General features: G+C 55.4%; 1 long non-coding RNA gene across 1 annotated transcript; it reads right to left on the reverse strand.

Moving 5' to 3' along the window:
• Positions 1–2441: 2441 nt before the first annotated feature.
• On the reverse strand, positions 2442–12219 carry LOC128791103 (uncharacterized). Its single transcript, XR_008431975.1, has 3 exons — positions 10371–12219; positions 9933–10234; positions 2442–2673 (listed from the first exon to the last, which is right to left on the reverse strand). It is a non-coding gene; the product is annotated as an uncharacterized LOC128791103 (long non-coding RNA).
• Positions 12220–15689: the final 3470 nt, after the last annotated feature.

Genomic DNA, 15689 nt, shown 5'->3' on the forward strand with positions numbered 1-15689 from the left:
CGGTTCCGGTTCGGGTCGGGCTCGGGGGAATGGGAATCCCGTCCCGACCCGCGGGAGCGAGGCCCAGAAGCGCCCAGGGTCGGTGGCGGCCCGGCGGCCTGGGCCCGGCTGGGCTGGGCCGGCAGAGCCCGTGGGGTTCTGGTGCCACTCCAGAGCTCGGGGCACAGCAGTGTCCGTGCTGTGTCCGGGCGGCTCTGGGATGTCCCCGGTGCCACTCCAGAGCTCAGCAGTGTCCGTGCTGTGTCCGGCTGGCTCTGGGATGTCCCCGGTGCCACTCCAGAGCTCAGCAGTGTCCGTGCTGTGTCCGGGTGGCTCTGGGATGTCCCCGGGAGGAGACTCCAGCCCTCCCTGCCTCCAGGGCAGCAGCTCTGCCTCCTGTGCCGGGAGCTCCTGGGCTCAGCCCTGCCCGCGGCTCTGGGGCCATCGCTGGGCCCGGAGCAGAACCTGGGCCTGCTCCGACCTCCCTGCACACGGGGACACCGGGGACAGACGGACACTGGGGACAGACGGACACTGGGGACAGACGGACACACGGGGACAGCCAAGGACACCAGGGACACACCAGGACAGCCAGGGACAGCCAGGGCTGAGGCCCCTCTCACTGGGGCTCCTCTCCAGGCTGAGCAGCCCCAGCTCCCTCAGCCTCTGCTGGGCACTGAGCTGCTCCAGGCCCTTGCTCAGCTCCAGGAGCTCCTGGCCCTGCTGTGCTGAGGAGCCGGAGCTGGACACAGCACCCAGAGGTGCCTCCTGGCTGAGCCAGACTGAAGATATCCTGGTACAAGACTGGTGTGCTAAATTTTATTTAAAAAATCATCTGACTCCAATTTTCACACCAAATTATACATAGAGTTGTTACTGTCGTGTCATAATTTTTAAGGTTGAAGGTGTCTTCCTTCATCTTGAAGTTTTAACCCTCCCTCATCCACCTGAATTAACTCCCCAAAATCATACATTCTTCCAACCGTGGTACTTCAATCACACTCCAAGTCCCAGGATCCCAGAACGGTTTGGGCTGGCAGGGATCTTAGAGCCCATCTTGTTCCACCCCTGCCATGGGCAGGGACACCTTCAGGCACATGAAGGTCACCATGATGCAAACACCCTGACTTTGGGTGGAACCGGTGTCCCTGTGCCAGCTGCACTACACCAACCTCACTGAGGCTCCTGGAAAGGCACGGGCTTCCTCCTAAGCAGGAAAAGGAAGCGGATTTCCAGAATAACTGCATCTAATTACTGTCAACAGAGCTCTTACATTATGACGTGATGGATCAAGGACATGACATCCTACATTTCAAATAAGTCCAAACAATCCTGAACAGATCGAGTACATGAGAAATTCCTAAATGTGATTGAGCTGATGCTCCATGTACGTTCTTCCCAGCCCTGTGCTACAGGGTGTGCGCCCCAGCGCTGCTCTGTGCTTCCCCAGGGCAGTTATGGCATGGCAGAGCACTGGCATGGCACTGGGATGGCACTGGGGCAGAGCAGTAGGATGGCACTGGGGCAGAGCACTGGGATGGCACTGGGGCAGAGCACTGGGATGGCACTGGGGCAGAGCAGTGCATGGCAGAGCAGGGGGATGGCAGAGCACTGGGATGGCACTGGGGCAGAGCAGTAGGATGGCACTGGGGCAGAGCAGTGCATGGCAGAGCAGTGGGATGGCACTGGGGCAGAGCACTGGGATGGCACTGGGGCAGAGCAGTGCATGGCAGAGCAGTGGGATGGCACTGGGGCAGAGCAGGGGGATGGCAGAGCACTGGGATGGCACTGGGATGGCACTGGGGCAGAGCACTGGGATGGCACTGGGGCAGAGCAGTAGGATGGCACTGGGGCAGAGCACTGGGATGGCACTGGGGCAGAGCAGTGCATGGCAGAGCAGTGGGATGGCACTGGGGCAGAGCACTGGGATGGCACTGGGGCAGAGCAGTGCATGGCAGAGCAGTGGGATGGCACTGGGGCAGAGCACTGGGATGGCACTGGGGCAGAGCACTGGGATGGCACTGGGGCAGAGCAGTGCATGGCAGAGCACTGGGATGGCAGAGCCCCGGGGCTCTGGGAGGGAAGTCCGGCCAGCCCAGCGGTCACACTGGGTGGCCCCACGCCCTCAGCTGTCACGTTCCCTCAGGGTCAGCCGGGGCTGCCCTCCCGGTCCCCGAGGCTCACCCTGCCCGTGCCCCAGGCCAGGCCGGGTCTGTTCCTGGGCATGCTGCAGCACTGCTCTGCTGCATGCACGTGAGGCCTGCAGGCTGCAGCACCCACAGCAGCCAGCACAGGCTTCCTCGTGGCCAGGCACCGCGGGGCTGTGCAGGGACAGCCACAGGTGCTGTCCCAGTGATGGCAGCGAGCCCCGAGACTGCCCAAACCACCACCTGCAGCTGAGGAGGCCTAGGCACGGGTCTCCGTAGGAGAGACCACTCCAAAGTCTTTCAGATGTTGGCAGGGGCTGCCCAGGGAGGTTTGGAGTCCCCGTCCCTGGAGGTGCTCCAGGCACGGCTGGACGTGGCACTCAGTGCTCTGCTCAGAGTGACAAGGTGGGCATCGGGCACAGGTCAGACCCGATGATCTTGGAGGTCTTTTCCAACCTGACTCGGTGATTCTGCTCCCCTGTCACAAGGGACATGGTTGTGCTTTTCCTCCTCATGGGCAGTGCTTCCCGAGCAGCAGCGTGAGCGTCTGCAAGACAGGAGGTGAGGAGCTCAGAGGAGCAGAACAGGACACATGGAGACGTGGCACAGTCAGGCTGGACAGTGTGGGTAGCAATCACAGCAGCGGTGCCAGGGCGGGAGGCGAATGCTCGTTCCCTTGGGAAAAGGCAGGTGGACAGAGGGTTTGGAAAGTGCTCCCAATGAAGCTCCTTTGTGCATACAGCCCATTTATGCACAGCCCTCCAAATGGGGCCAGGATTTGACTCACTATGAGTAATAGGAATGTTTTAAACAGAGAAAAGAATACTAATTCCCTTAAAAATACAAATAGGTCTACATTTGGCTCAACAGCACAAGACCAGTGATTTTCCACAGTGTACTGCCAAGTAGCTGAATGTGACATTCAAGTAGCTCAAGTGTAGGTGTTCCTCGGGAGAAAATACGGCTCTAACAAGGACCATTTTCCAAAAGAGAAGACTAAAGATTGGGTATCTAATACAGCTTTTCAAAATTTAACCAAACAGCTACATTTCCAGAAGTGCCAAGTTTCCCTTGAGGCCCCACAGGTGGCAGCCAACACTTCTGAACACCCACCTGCTTTATTTGCAGCCTACAGCACTTTTGACAGTGGCAGCCCATGTGGTTATCCGAGCTCCCAGGAAAGGGTGACACTGCTGGGCTAAGAGCCACCCCTCACTAATGCCTGTGGGGTTCCCAGGAGGCACGAGGAGCCACATGGGTTAGAAGCACTTTGCATGAAAAAGTTTCTGCTTTATATCTGGTAGAAGAATATGAATTTTGGAACCTGTCATTGAGTAACCCACGCATGGCTCACCAAGGGACAGCTGTTGCTAAGGGCTCATTCACAGCCACGGGGGGAACCAGTGCTGGGAACTGGAATTAGGCAGCTCCTGCCCACAGCCTCCTGTAGCTGGATCACGTACAGTTTACATGCCACTGATTTCTAATTAATAGTGAAGCAGAGGGAATAATTAGGCTACTGAAGTAATCTCAGCATCATCTATAAACAGGGCTATTTTTCTGTTCTTTTGAATGCCAATTCTTATTTATCATCATAAGCATCCTTACAAATAAATATGCTTTACAAACAGTGCAGGGTTTTTTCAATTATCTTTTCTTGAATTGCTGATAGGAAATTCCAGCTGTAAGTAGAATTTTATCTGTAATAACGTTACTTGGGGAGAAAACCAGGGCTGCAGTCTGAGAGGGATACCATGACAAAGTGTTTGGGTTAGTGGCTGGCAGTGCCATCTCAGAGTCAGAAGTGCCAGTTCTGAGATCTGGGGAGGATCACGGGGCTGTCTCTGTGCCTCAGATGCAGTGAGGGTAGTAAAGCATCTGGCTTGTCAGGTATCTTACAGTCCCCCAAGGAAAGCTGGAGTGGATCTGATGGGGGTATTCATACACAGCTGACTTTGTACAGCTTTGCAAGGAGTAGAGTGTGATTAAATTTGGGGCCTTCCAGTTCCCAGCAGGAGAACCTCATGTGGCTTTTTCCATGCTGGGGAACAGTCTGGAACTTCTTCCTGGACAATGTTTGCATTAATCGGGTGTAATAATGGTGTGTCCATGTGAAAGGAGCACTGTGGGCACAAATTGCACCCACAGACATCAGAATAAACACATTAATGTTATGCAAATACCGTGGCCTTCAGAAGTCTGTGGGCCCCAGAACACAGCGCACACAGAGCATCCCTTGAGCTATGGGGCAGGTTCACCCTGTCATCCTTCCACACAGAAAACCCTCCCAAGACAGCAAGTATAGCAAAATCGGGCTTCTCTGTTTTGAAACGATTTCCATGGCAACTTGAACTGCCTTGATTCTTCATAAATTCTGCCTCTCTCTGGAGCAGCTGGGATTTCAAGTCAGACCACTTTGCAATGCTCTGGGAGTGTAGAAACAGCTCACACAGCTGAAAGATGCCATGGAGGAAATGTTTCAAAGAGGGGGCTGCTGGACTTCAGACCAGTCCCCTAATTTGGTAAAACCATCTCCCTCTGGACTCCTGTGCCTTTTCAGCTCTGCTGAGTGGTGAGCACTGCCCCAGACCAACAGAGGCAGGGCTGGGGTCTGGCCCAGGCCAGCAGCACCTGGGAGGGCCCTGGGGACAGATGGAGCCCAACAGCAAAAAAACACCTCTAACAAACACTGTTGTTCCTTCTAAAATACACAGTAAAATACAATTTAGGTGCAGCACACAAAATGGGGCTGTGCATGACAAAGCCAGCCTGATAATTGCCTTCAGAGCTGCTGAGGTTTTTAACTCTTTAGCATTATTAACATCAGCACATAAAGACTTTGCTTATACGCTCGAGGTGAGCTGTGGTACAGAAATAATAATACAGGTGACCTTCCAAGCTCCTGCTTAGCATGAATTATTTTCTTCTGCCTTGAGGAAATTTCTAAATATATATCTGCATATATGCATGCAAACAAGCAAAGCTGGCAGTTGCAACGCAGCAAAGTTGCATCACCGCCCCTCCCAGCACAGCAACTGGCCCGAGCACAGCTGCTGAGAAAACCCCAGGAAGCACTTGGGTTTGAAATTAAAGAGCTTGTTCTAATATTTAGCTGTGCTGAATGTGACTGGGAGTACATCAGGCGTCTGTGAGTCAGGCTGTGAGTCACAGTCGGGGCCGCGCTGGGGCTGCTGGAGCAGCCGGTGAGGCCTGTCCCAACAGCTCCGCGGCATGCAGAGCTCCCACCGACTCCCCCGGGACACTCCGTGAGTGTGGGGACAGGACCGGGACACGCCTGCGGTCCCAGCAGCTCTGGGGAGCGCCTCAGCCCAAGCACCTTCCACAGTTCTCCTTTTCCAGGTCCTTACCTCGTGTGCCTCTGTACATCACAAACCCCATGGACTTTGGGGCATTGGGGAGCCAGGTGCAATTCAGCACAGCGAGGAGAGCCCAGCTCCAAGTAATTAACAATAATGTATAATTGCTACCAATTTGGTTTTACACAAATTACACAGTATTATTAAATTAAGCAGACCATGTTCTTGCATCTGAGCATTAGCAGCATAACTCATTTTCATGCCGTTTTTTAAAATAGCCCTGGTAATTAGTCCTGTGCTTTCCAAGCCCATCACATGCAGTGCTTTGTTTCCAGCAAAACACCCACCAAAAAGTGCTCAAGTTCTCTAATTGCAAAGATTCACTTCACAAGGCTGCACAGTTCCTTTCTGCTCTGGGTGTTATTCAGGAACAGCCAACTGGAATTTATTGAAATTACGTCGAAACATAAACGATGAAAACTACTCCCCAGCTAGGGGGGAGCCTTTGCAGGCCAAGGTTCTGCCCGTGGAACTCCCACCACGGAGTCACCAGGCACGGGGGATCGGGGCGGAAATGCTGGCAAGCTCCATTCCATTTCACAGGCCCAACGCGGGATAGGAGGAGCGGTCCCCCGGGCCACCATCGCGGCTCCCGCGGGCATGGGGTGCTGGTGACCCGCTCGCTGCCCCAGCTCAGCGCCCCTCCCAGTGCCCTGCCCGGTGCCGTGCTCGTCCTGCTGACCAAAGCACCACAAGTGCCTTTTCCATCGAGGCACGGCAGCCGCGCCCGCTCCTGCCCTCAGCGGGCGTCCCCAGCTCCAGCCCCGTGTCCCGCCGGCCCCGGCGGCGCACTCGCCCCCTCTCCTTCTGCTTGGCTGGGAAGGAGCTTTTTTTGGCCTCTGCTTCTGTCATCTGCCATTTAAATGTAACGAGAGCTCTCGTTGCTAACATTTATAGCAGCAAAATATTTAAGTTCCAGGGCTTGTAACACATGTTGTTCGTGTCCCCTTGCCAGCCCCAGCTGCAGGCTCCCAAAGCCTTCCCTGGCTCGTTCGGGGCCGTGCTGGCTGGGCAGCAGCGGGGTGGCTGGGGAGAGCCGCCGGCCCCGGCACCGGCACCGGCACCGACACCGGCACCGACACCGGCATCGGCACCGGCACCGGCACCGGCACCGGCACTGGCACTGGCACCGGCACCGACACATCCCGCTGGGGTTCCGGGAGGGCCGAGTGCTGGCACACGAAGGGCGGTGGAGAGTTTGTCGAACTGGTCCGTGTGGTGGAGAGGAGGAAAGAGAAGGACAGGGCTCAGTCACCAGCCAGCCAGTCTCCAGGCACAGGCAGCAGCTGGAGAGGGTGGTTCAAAGTGCCTGGTTCGGTCCCGCCTGTGCCAGGGCGTGTGCTTGGACGCTCCTGCTCCCTCCAGAGCCCCGGCTGTCAGGCCACAAAACTGGCCCGAAAGGAAAGGAAGAGCAAGCACAGCCCTCTGTGCCCGCATGGAGCCGCACGGGGCCCCAGGCTGCCCTGGGGTGCTCCTGCTTCCAGCAGGGAGTAGGGCGAGAGGACTCAGAAGCAGAAAGCCCCAACCCCATCCAATAAAGATGCTCCTGGCTTTTGAGGAAGCCTAAAGAACCTTCAGCTGTTACCAAGGTGTCTCTTCCTCCTGCTCCTGGTTCTATCTGCCCTTTGCTAGGGTAACCTCGGAGAGCTGGTTTGATCCACCTGCACCAGGGCACAGCAGGAGGACAGCAGTGGCTCCCAGCCTGGCTCCAGGGGCTTAGGGTCATCCCAAAGCCATAGGTCCTGGACACACTGGACACCTCAGGGGCTGTGCAGAACAAGAAGAGACACTTCTGACCCTTTGGGCCACAGCAAGTAGCCCGAGATGGAAACGCCAAAGGCTCAGTCAGACAATACAGCAAAAAATCCCATTTTTTAACCTGCAGATTTTTGAGCCAGTCTCCAGATCTCTCTCCCTGGGGTTGAACCAAGGGAGCCCTCACCTCTGCAGGAGCAAAGCAGGGGCCAGCAGCCATCTCAGCCACCAGCATCTTCTTCTCCCACTTCTCTCTCAAGACTCCCCACCTCATGTGTGCTCAGCAGGGTCTCACCACGTGCACCTCTCTGTGACAGGCTGCTTCTGCTTGGAGACAGTGGCCACGTTCTGAGCTGGAAAACCATAATGAGTATTTTGGAGCAGCCTTGGCATGTGCTCTTCCATCCTGAGAGCAGGGAAAGGAGTGGGCTGCAGACCCAGGGAGAAGGACACGAGTCAGGCTGTACCCTCAGCCATGCCAGTCTCAGAAGAGCTGAAGAAATCTGGGCTCTGCCGAAGTGTTTATTTAAATACAACAGCATTTCATGGCACATTGTGGCTGTGCTGGGCTGCCTGCCCTCTGATACACTGCTGTGTTATTTCTGTCACTTCCAGTACTGACAGACCTTCTCCCCCTGTCCCATCCCAGCTGTCCAGAAGCATCACAGTGAGCAGTCTTCAGTTCCCTGTCCCGAATCAGACGATTAATTACTTGTCTTGCCCTAAGCAGCCTCTTAATCAGCTATTGGAGAAGAAAATAAACTTCATGCCTGGCTTTAGGAGAACAAAAGGATGAGAACTGTCCTCACTGTGGCTGCTGCTCCCTCAGCCTGTCCTCCCTATCAGCTGCTCAGACCCTGTCCCTTGCTGCCCTGACCCCTTGTGCTATGGAGGCATCAGTCCTGGTCTCTGCTGGAGGGTGTCAGGCTGAGACCTGTGCCCCTGTGCCCCAGGGTCCTTTCTGGGAGCACAGCTCTCCTGTGGGATAAACTATGGCTGGAATGTGGTGCAGCACATAGCAGGGTGCTGCTGCCCCAGCTCAGCTCTAGAGCACAGGGAGAGCTGGGTGAGGGGATGGGAAGCAGGGACAAACCTCTGTGTAAACATTTCCAGGAATGGGGCAGCTACAGCTTCTCTGGGCACCCTGTGCCAGGGTCTCACCACCCTCACAGCCAAGAACGCCTTCCTAATCTCTAATCTGAATCTCTCTCTCTCCTCTTTTTGTTTACACCTTGTCCTATCACAACACGCTCTGCTAAAAACTTTGTCCCCAGCTCTCTTGAAGCCCCTTTGGGCCCTGGAAGGGGCTATAGGGTCTACCTGGAGCCTTCCCTTCTCCAGGGGAACATTCCCAGCTCTCCTGGCCTGGCCCCAGAGCAGAGGGGCTCCAGCCCTGGAGCAGCTCGTGGTTCCTCTGGGCTCTCTCCAGCAGCTCCAGGTCCCTCTGATGTTGGAGCCCAGGGCTGGGGCAGCTCTGCAGATCGGGTCTCACCTGAGCACAGGGGCAGAGGGGCACAATCCCCCCTCCCCTGCAGCCCACACTGGGATCAGCCCAGGACACCGGGGGTCTCTGGGCTGCCAGCGCACGTTTCCAGGCCGTGTCCAGCCTCTCGGCCCCTGCAGCCCCTCCTGTTCCTGGGGCTTTCACTCGCTGTAACTGAGCGAGCAGCGCCCTCCGTCACCCCCTCTGCGAGGGCTCCGTGCCGCTGTGCGCCCTTAAACAGCTGGAGGGGCTGTTCGAGGGCTGGCTGCGCTCTGCCTCTGGGAGGAGTTTGCAAAAAGAAAATGGGGAAAGGAATTCTGTCTGTGCCCGCTGCACGGAGAAACGTTTCCACACAAGGTGGCACCTGTCTCCTTCCTTCCAGTCTCGAGCTGGAGATGCTGAAAGGCTCCTGGAAATACTCTCTGAAAATTAACTCCTGGTAAACAGGACGCAGAATCCGTCATTAATTCCCTCATTAGCCATCTCTTCGCCGGGCACTCAGTCGGCACTGCAGGAATTGCTGCCGGGCAGCAAGGAATGGGCAGGAGGGATGGGGTGGCAGCAGCTGCCTCCACTCCAAGTGCCCGGCTCTGGGACACACGGACATCCACTCGGAGCCTCCCAGCACCAGGATGGGCCTGGAAGCTGAAGGGGATCCCTGCCCACTCCTCACGTGCAGCACTGCACATCCCACTGCAGATGGGCAGAGGTTTACATGCTCCAGATCTGACAGAGATTAATGCTCTGTGCCCATAATTGAAATCACAATTAAGGTACTTTAGAATATCTCTTCAAACACTCTGCAGACGAGTGCAAGCACTGCTGACATGAAGTGCTTTTGCATTCCCATGCAGGATGCTGGCAAGGCCTGCCTTCCACTGCAGGGCTTTGCCTCTGATCCTGAGCTTTCCACACAAGGAAAATGCACGGTATTATTGCACATTAGAAATGCAGCATAGCTAGAACAGCTGTGGCACCAAGTAGTGAGGCAGTACCACCACTTGCAGCTGAGGAAGGAGCTGGGCTGTCCTGCCACCCCACGCCCTCAGCACATGCACAGAGCCCACTGGGCACCCACAGGACCCCTCAGCCCAGCAAGGGGCCCGGCACAGAGATGCTCGTGCAGAGTATCTCCTCTGGCAGCACAGCCAGCAGTGCCATCCACCCAGCCCTGCCCCAAGGTGTGCACACCTGAGCATGATGGTTTTAAACCTTGAAAACCTTGGTGAAGCATGGAGGTGCCAGATCCCTTAATTGCATCAAGGTCCTTGGTCCTCAGAGTTTCAGAGAAAGGCAGGGATCTGTCTTGAAGGCTGCAAGAGACCACTTTGATTTTCATGTGATTATTTTAAACCCCTATCATGCTTCTCCCACCTGTCTCCAGCTCCATGGTCTCTGCCTGCCCTGTGCCTGGGGCCTCAGTCTCCCATATGGGTAGAGCACAACAGCAGGTCAGGGAGGGGTGCAGGACAAACTCTCTCTCTCCAGCCTTCCTGCAGGAGAAGGAGAAAGGACACAGGGACAGAAAATATGATAAACATGGGGAAAAGGAAAGGAATTGTTTGAAAAATGAAACAAAAAAACAAAAAAACAAAAAAAAAAACCAGACTTCAAGCCTTCTTGGTTTACCTGGGTGCAGAGAAGAGGGAGGAAAGGCAGGGATGGTTTTGCTGGGGTCTTCCATGTATCTCCACAGGGCACTGAAATGCAGAACCCAGCACCAGCAGAACTAAGTGCCTCCTCTGGAACCAGCATTTTTTCCCTTTAGCTGTTTCCATCCCAATAAAGTTGGACAAAGTAGGGTCTGGATGCTTAATTTTGAAATAGTGGGGCCAGCGTAAGTCTGCCCTTGCATGGAAGCCCCTAATCCCCCATGGAGCACAGGAAAGTGTCTGAACAGCCTTGCTCAGTGAGCTCAGATGCTGGCAAATCCAGTACATGAGGTGATGCAGCAGCTGCCCCTAAGACCACCACACTGCCAGGGCCAAGGACCACATCCTGCCACGCTCCAGCCCTGCACCAGCGGTGGGCACTCCATTCCTGTGGGGCACACAGGCAGGAGGGCAGCTTTGGGGGGCACCGTGCTGGGGCTCAGCCACCCAAGCCCCCATGTTTCCTGATGGGAAATTGTTCCTTGTCCTGTTTCTGAGACGTGATTGGGCTTGACAAGCAGCATGGCTCTATGAACTGTGCTCAGGCCTTGCGTCATCAGCCTTATTGTTGTCGAAATCTCCTCCCAGCCCTCCCTCCTGCCTGCACCCACAGGCACCAGTGGTTGCAACAGGCACTCACAAGCCCAAAGAGTGAAAGACAAAGGATAAAAATACCTGTGTAAGAAAAATAAAAGAAAAAGGGAGAAAAAATGCCAGGCATCATCCGGATTCGAAGCCTGGAGATCAGAGAAGCACTGGGCAGGAGGGGAGCAAGCAGAGAGGGGCTCGCTTGCAGGTTCCACTGCCGATCCCAGGTCTGCTCTGTCACAGCAAACTGGGCATTTACACAAACCTCTGTGGGTACCCCCAGCAGGCAATAGCTCACCCATCCCTGCAGTGGGGTGGGAAGGGTTGGAGCAGCTCACCCACCCCTGCAGTGTGAAGGGAACAAAAAGCAGCATGGAGGATGGCAAGGGGGAACCTGCCCCAGGGTGGATGAGAGGTCTCTGTTGCCAAACTGGCCCACTGTTCATCTTCCTTCTCACCAATTTTATCCTGCCTGGAGGCACGAAAGGAGCTCAGTCTTGGGAGAAGCAAGATGCCAGAAGCAACATTTCCTGCTGAAGTAGATCCATGTGGGGCCAGGGAAGGCATCTGTCCATGACGGGCAGCAGCAATCCATGTGGAGCCAGGCAGAGCCAGGCCAGGACCCCTACTCCTGCAACAAGCCAGCACCAACCCCAGCCAGAAACTGGGTTTAAACCTAAGAAGAACCCTTTTCCCAAGGCCTGTGTGGGGCCAGCCTGGTGCTCCTTGAACCTGCAAGGGCAGAGGTGCGTGGCTGCCACCCTAGTGTCCTCACCTCCTGGGCAGCCCAGCAGGGCAGGGCACCCAGAGCATGGGCACAGCCCCCACCTGCCCTGGGGCAGGGCAGGCAAATCCCTGCCTGTTCCCAGGGTGAATCCCACCTGCCATGGGCAAGGCTGCAGAGAGGGAATGGCGGGAAGAGTGCCTGTCCACAACTCTAAGGAACATTCCTGCAGTGGAGCAGCAGCACTCTCAGCCCCTCCTGTGGGGCGACACAGGACTGGCAGATCAGCAGCTCCTGAATAAATCCTGAACAGCGACACAGGTCAGGCAGCTGATTTCTGCCTGAAATAAATGGCTTTGCAGTAGTGCTTCCCCTCAGGGGAAACATGTCCTGACGACAAGCTGCAGTTACTCTAGTGTCCCGAGGGTTTGTGGAGCCTGGATCCTTTGGGGAGTGTTTTACTGTCTGCTCCCAATGCCAAGAGCAGCTTTATACCAATAATAAACAAGGCAAAACATGGAGCCAGAGCAAACAGCTGATAAAAATCCACACTTTGCTTTCCTGGCTCCGCAGAACAGGCCGGGTAAGGAGAGCAGGAAATCTTTGTGCTGCTGGCACATGGCTTTCCTCCTGTCAGGTAAAACACTTCCCAGTGCTTCTGCTGCTCCCTTACGCCGACTGCCAGCAATCATCGCTAGAGGAATGCACAAGTCATCCCTCGGACTGTGAACGTTCCTCAGCTCTCTGCTATCGAAGCAGAAGCATGAGGCCAAGCGCAGGCTCACATGTCCTGCTGTGATGGAGGAGCTCACTCCTGCAACGGGCACCACCTGCCCCTCCTGCCCAGCCCGACCCGGCAGCCACAGACAGGGCTGAGCTCCAGGCTGCTGGAGTATCTCATCCATCAGCACCCCAGGGAGCTGCAGCAGCAGCAGCAGCACGGCGGGACGGAAGGCAGAGACGAGCCGAGTGGAGAAGGAGCTGCCGGCGCTCGCTGGGAGCAAGGCTGCAGAGCCCTGGCAGGACAGGCGGGTGCGAGCTCCCTGCCGCGCACAGGATGCCATCGCTGTCTGTTCTAAAATAGCATTTAACATGACAAGAGGTGTCGGATGGGCGCGGGGAGCGCTGGCTCTCCCCATCTCTTCCCTTGCCGAGAGCCTGTCTACACTGCCATATGTTATTCTGCCGTATACTTCATCGTGCTTTATTTGTCATCCTCTAGCACATATGGTAACAGCTCCACTGCCTGGCACTTGGAGAGGCTGGATTTAGCTCTGAATCAGGCACAAACAAACACTCACTTGGGGCAGTGCTCTTTGCTTCTCACCATCCCCACCTCCCCACACTCCCTTGAGGAAGAGAAACAGGCAGGCAGCTGGGCTAGATCAGCACTGCGGTCCCTTTTAACGGAAAGCATTTTATTTTAGTATTCATCCTATCCTAGTCCATTATTCTATTCTATTCTACTCTATTCTATTCGTGTTACTCTATTCCATTCCATTCTGCAGCCTCTGCCATGGAAAGCAGGAGAGGTAGGAAAAGAACAGCCACACTTCAGTTTGGGATTTACTGAAAGCCATCCCAAAGAAGTACAACCATGGGAAAAATAATCATGGACAAAGGAACCAAAGGTGAGGGACTGCTTGTACTGGCCAGGCAGGGAGCTGACCTGAGCCAGACAGGCCCTGAAACCTGAATGGCCATGGTGATGGCTGCTGTCCCTTCTCTTCAACGTCACTTCTGGGAAGCCAAAAGCACAATCCAACCGCTTCCCTTGGTGCAATCATGTTTACTTAAACAGAACACACTGGTTCCTTTTACCTTGGGCACAGCAGGGACAAACACTGCAGGAACATTGCTTTCCCACCAGTTCTCAGCCTGACATTCCAGACAGAGCTGTGGCTCCAGGGGACTCTGTCCTTACTCACTCAGCAGAGACACCTTCCAAAATCTTGCCCCTTTTGCCAGCACAGGGCAGGTCTCTGCCTGGGACTGAGCACACCGGGGCAGAGGCTGCAGCAGGGCAGGGCAGGGGCTTTGCTGACCACCAGGCAGGGATGTCCCAGCAGGTTGTGCTGGAACACTATTTTTCATAAGAAAATATTTAAGAAGTTATCCATGTGCTTGGGAAAATTGTTTTATCGTGGGATGGTTTGAACCATGCAGGTGTGGACCCTTCCAGGTATGCCCAGAAACACTCTGCCATGGAAGGCAGGCAGAGACATGGAAGTACTGCCTTTACCACCCCAGGCAGAATGTGGGAACAGTCATGCTCTGCCACAGAGTCACTCAGGCGTCCAGCTGTCTGTCCTTCGCCCACCCATCCATCCACCATTCTGCTGAACCCTCGCTCCCCGATGAAAGCCCTGCCCAGCTGTGCTGGAGGAGGGTGCAGAGCCAGAGCCTCATGTTCCTTCACCAGACAAGACCAGAGAAGGAGAATCCACAGGAAGCCTCAGCCTGATCCCACCTCCCCCAGAGCATTCCCAGCCACCTCTGGCAAACAGCAACAAACTTTCTGCTCTGTTCCCCAGATCAGGTAACTCCCACTGGACACGACTGGAAGCTCTGCACGACCTGGAGCCCACTGCACAATCCGCTGTGCACCCGAAACCACAGCAATCGCACCAAGTGCCTTCAGCAGGCAGAAGGTGTGTGCAGCCCCAAGGAAACTGTTTCTGTGCCCCTCGCAGAAATCTGGTGCTTTCTGAAAGGGAGAAGAGTCTCCAGATCCTTACTCTTCAGGAGTGCTGTAGAGCATCAGTAATAAGTCATTTTTGGCAGGCATGTGTGAACAGCATCCAGGGAGGGAGAACTTCATCAGAGCAGAGAAATCCTTCCAGCCTGCCTTTGGTATGACTCCAGCAAGCCTGAAATATCCCTGAGAGCTCTGCTCCTTCTCCTTCTCAGAGCTATCCTGACCCTACCTTGGGCAAGGTACCCAATTTACATGTTCCCAGGCCACTGGCTTGCAGTGTTTGCTTATTTTTATACAGGGTTTTGCAATTTAGAGGGTTTGGATGGGTAGCAAAATGGGCATTTGCTCAGGGAAAGGCTTCCTCAGTTACAACAATTTCTGTCCCTCCCCATTAGGAAAGCAGGACTGCATCACTGTTTGAATGCAGGGTGCAAGTGAACCCCACACAATGTGCTTTCACCCAGTAATTAATTACCTATCACTTCTCTAATTATCAGAGCTTCCATCGACAATTCCCAGAGGCCAACAGCAAATGCCAGATTCTGCCCCTGCAGCAGTTGCCTGAAATATCTTCCAGGGCAGTGTCTCCTGTCGTTGGGACAGGAAGCAGGACCAGTCTCCTCTGCTCCTGCGGGAGCATCACACACTCGCCCTGCAGCCCCCCAAGCACTCTGGCTGCCCTGGACTGGGAGCTGTGCAAGGCTGTCCCTGGTACACTGCACACTGTTCTGACAGGCTCCTGGGCTGAGACAGGGCTGGGCGGACCATGAGAGCCAACAGTGCTGTCTGGGCATTGCTGAGAGTGAAATTAGCCTCCCCAGGCCAGGCTGGTGGTCCAGGAGCTGTTCTGAGCAGGGCTGGAGGTTGGCTACAGCCCAAATTCCGGTTTTGTGCACCCCAGACAAATGCAGGGACGTTTTGGATTTGCACCTACTGGGACCAGAGAACGGCTCAGCCGGCAGAAGTGTCCAGGCCAGCAGCCTGGCTGTCCTTCAGTCCCCAGGGCCAAGAAAACACAGCCCAGGGGTAGCATAGCAACATCCAGTTCAGACAAGCCACCTCCCCAGGGTGCACATGTGCAGCCACATGCCTGGTGCCCTCCCCACCGGCCAGAGGGCCAGCAGGTCACTGGCCCCGGCCATAGGGCCGCCAGTCAAGGTTATTGGTGACGCACCTGCCCAAGAAGGCAGTCTGGGAGGAACCATGCCAGCCAGGGAGGAACCTTGGCACACAGGAGTGGGACTGGCCACTGTTGATCTTGGGAGCTGCACAAAGCACAGGAGGTA

The sequence above is a fragment of the Vidua chalybeata genome, chromosome 7 (genome assembly GCF_026979565.1).
Source record: "Vidua chalybeata isolate OUT-0048 chromosome 7, bVidCha1 merged haplotype, whole genome shotgun sequence".
Classification (NCBI taxonomy): Eukaryota; Metazoa; Chordata; class Aves; order Passeriformes; family Viduidae; genus Vidua; species Vidua chalybeata.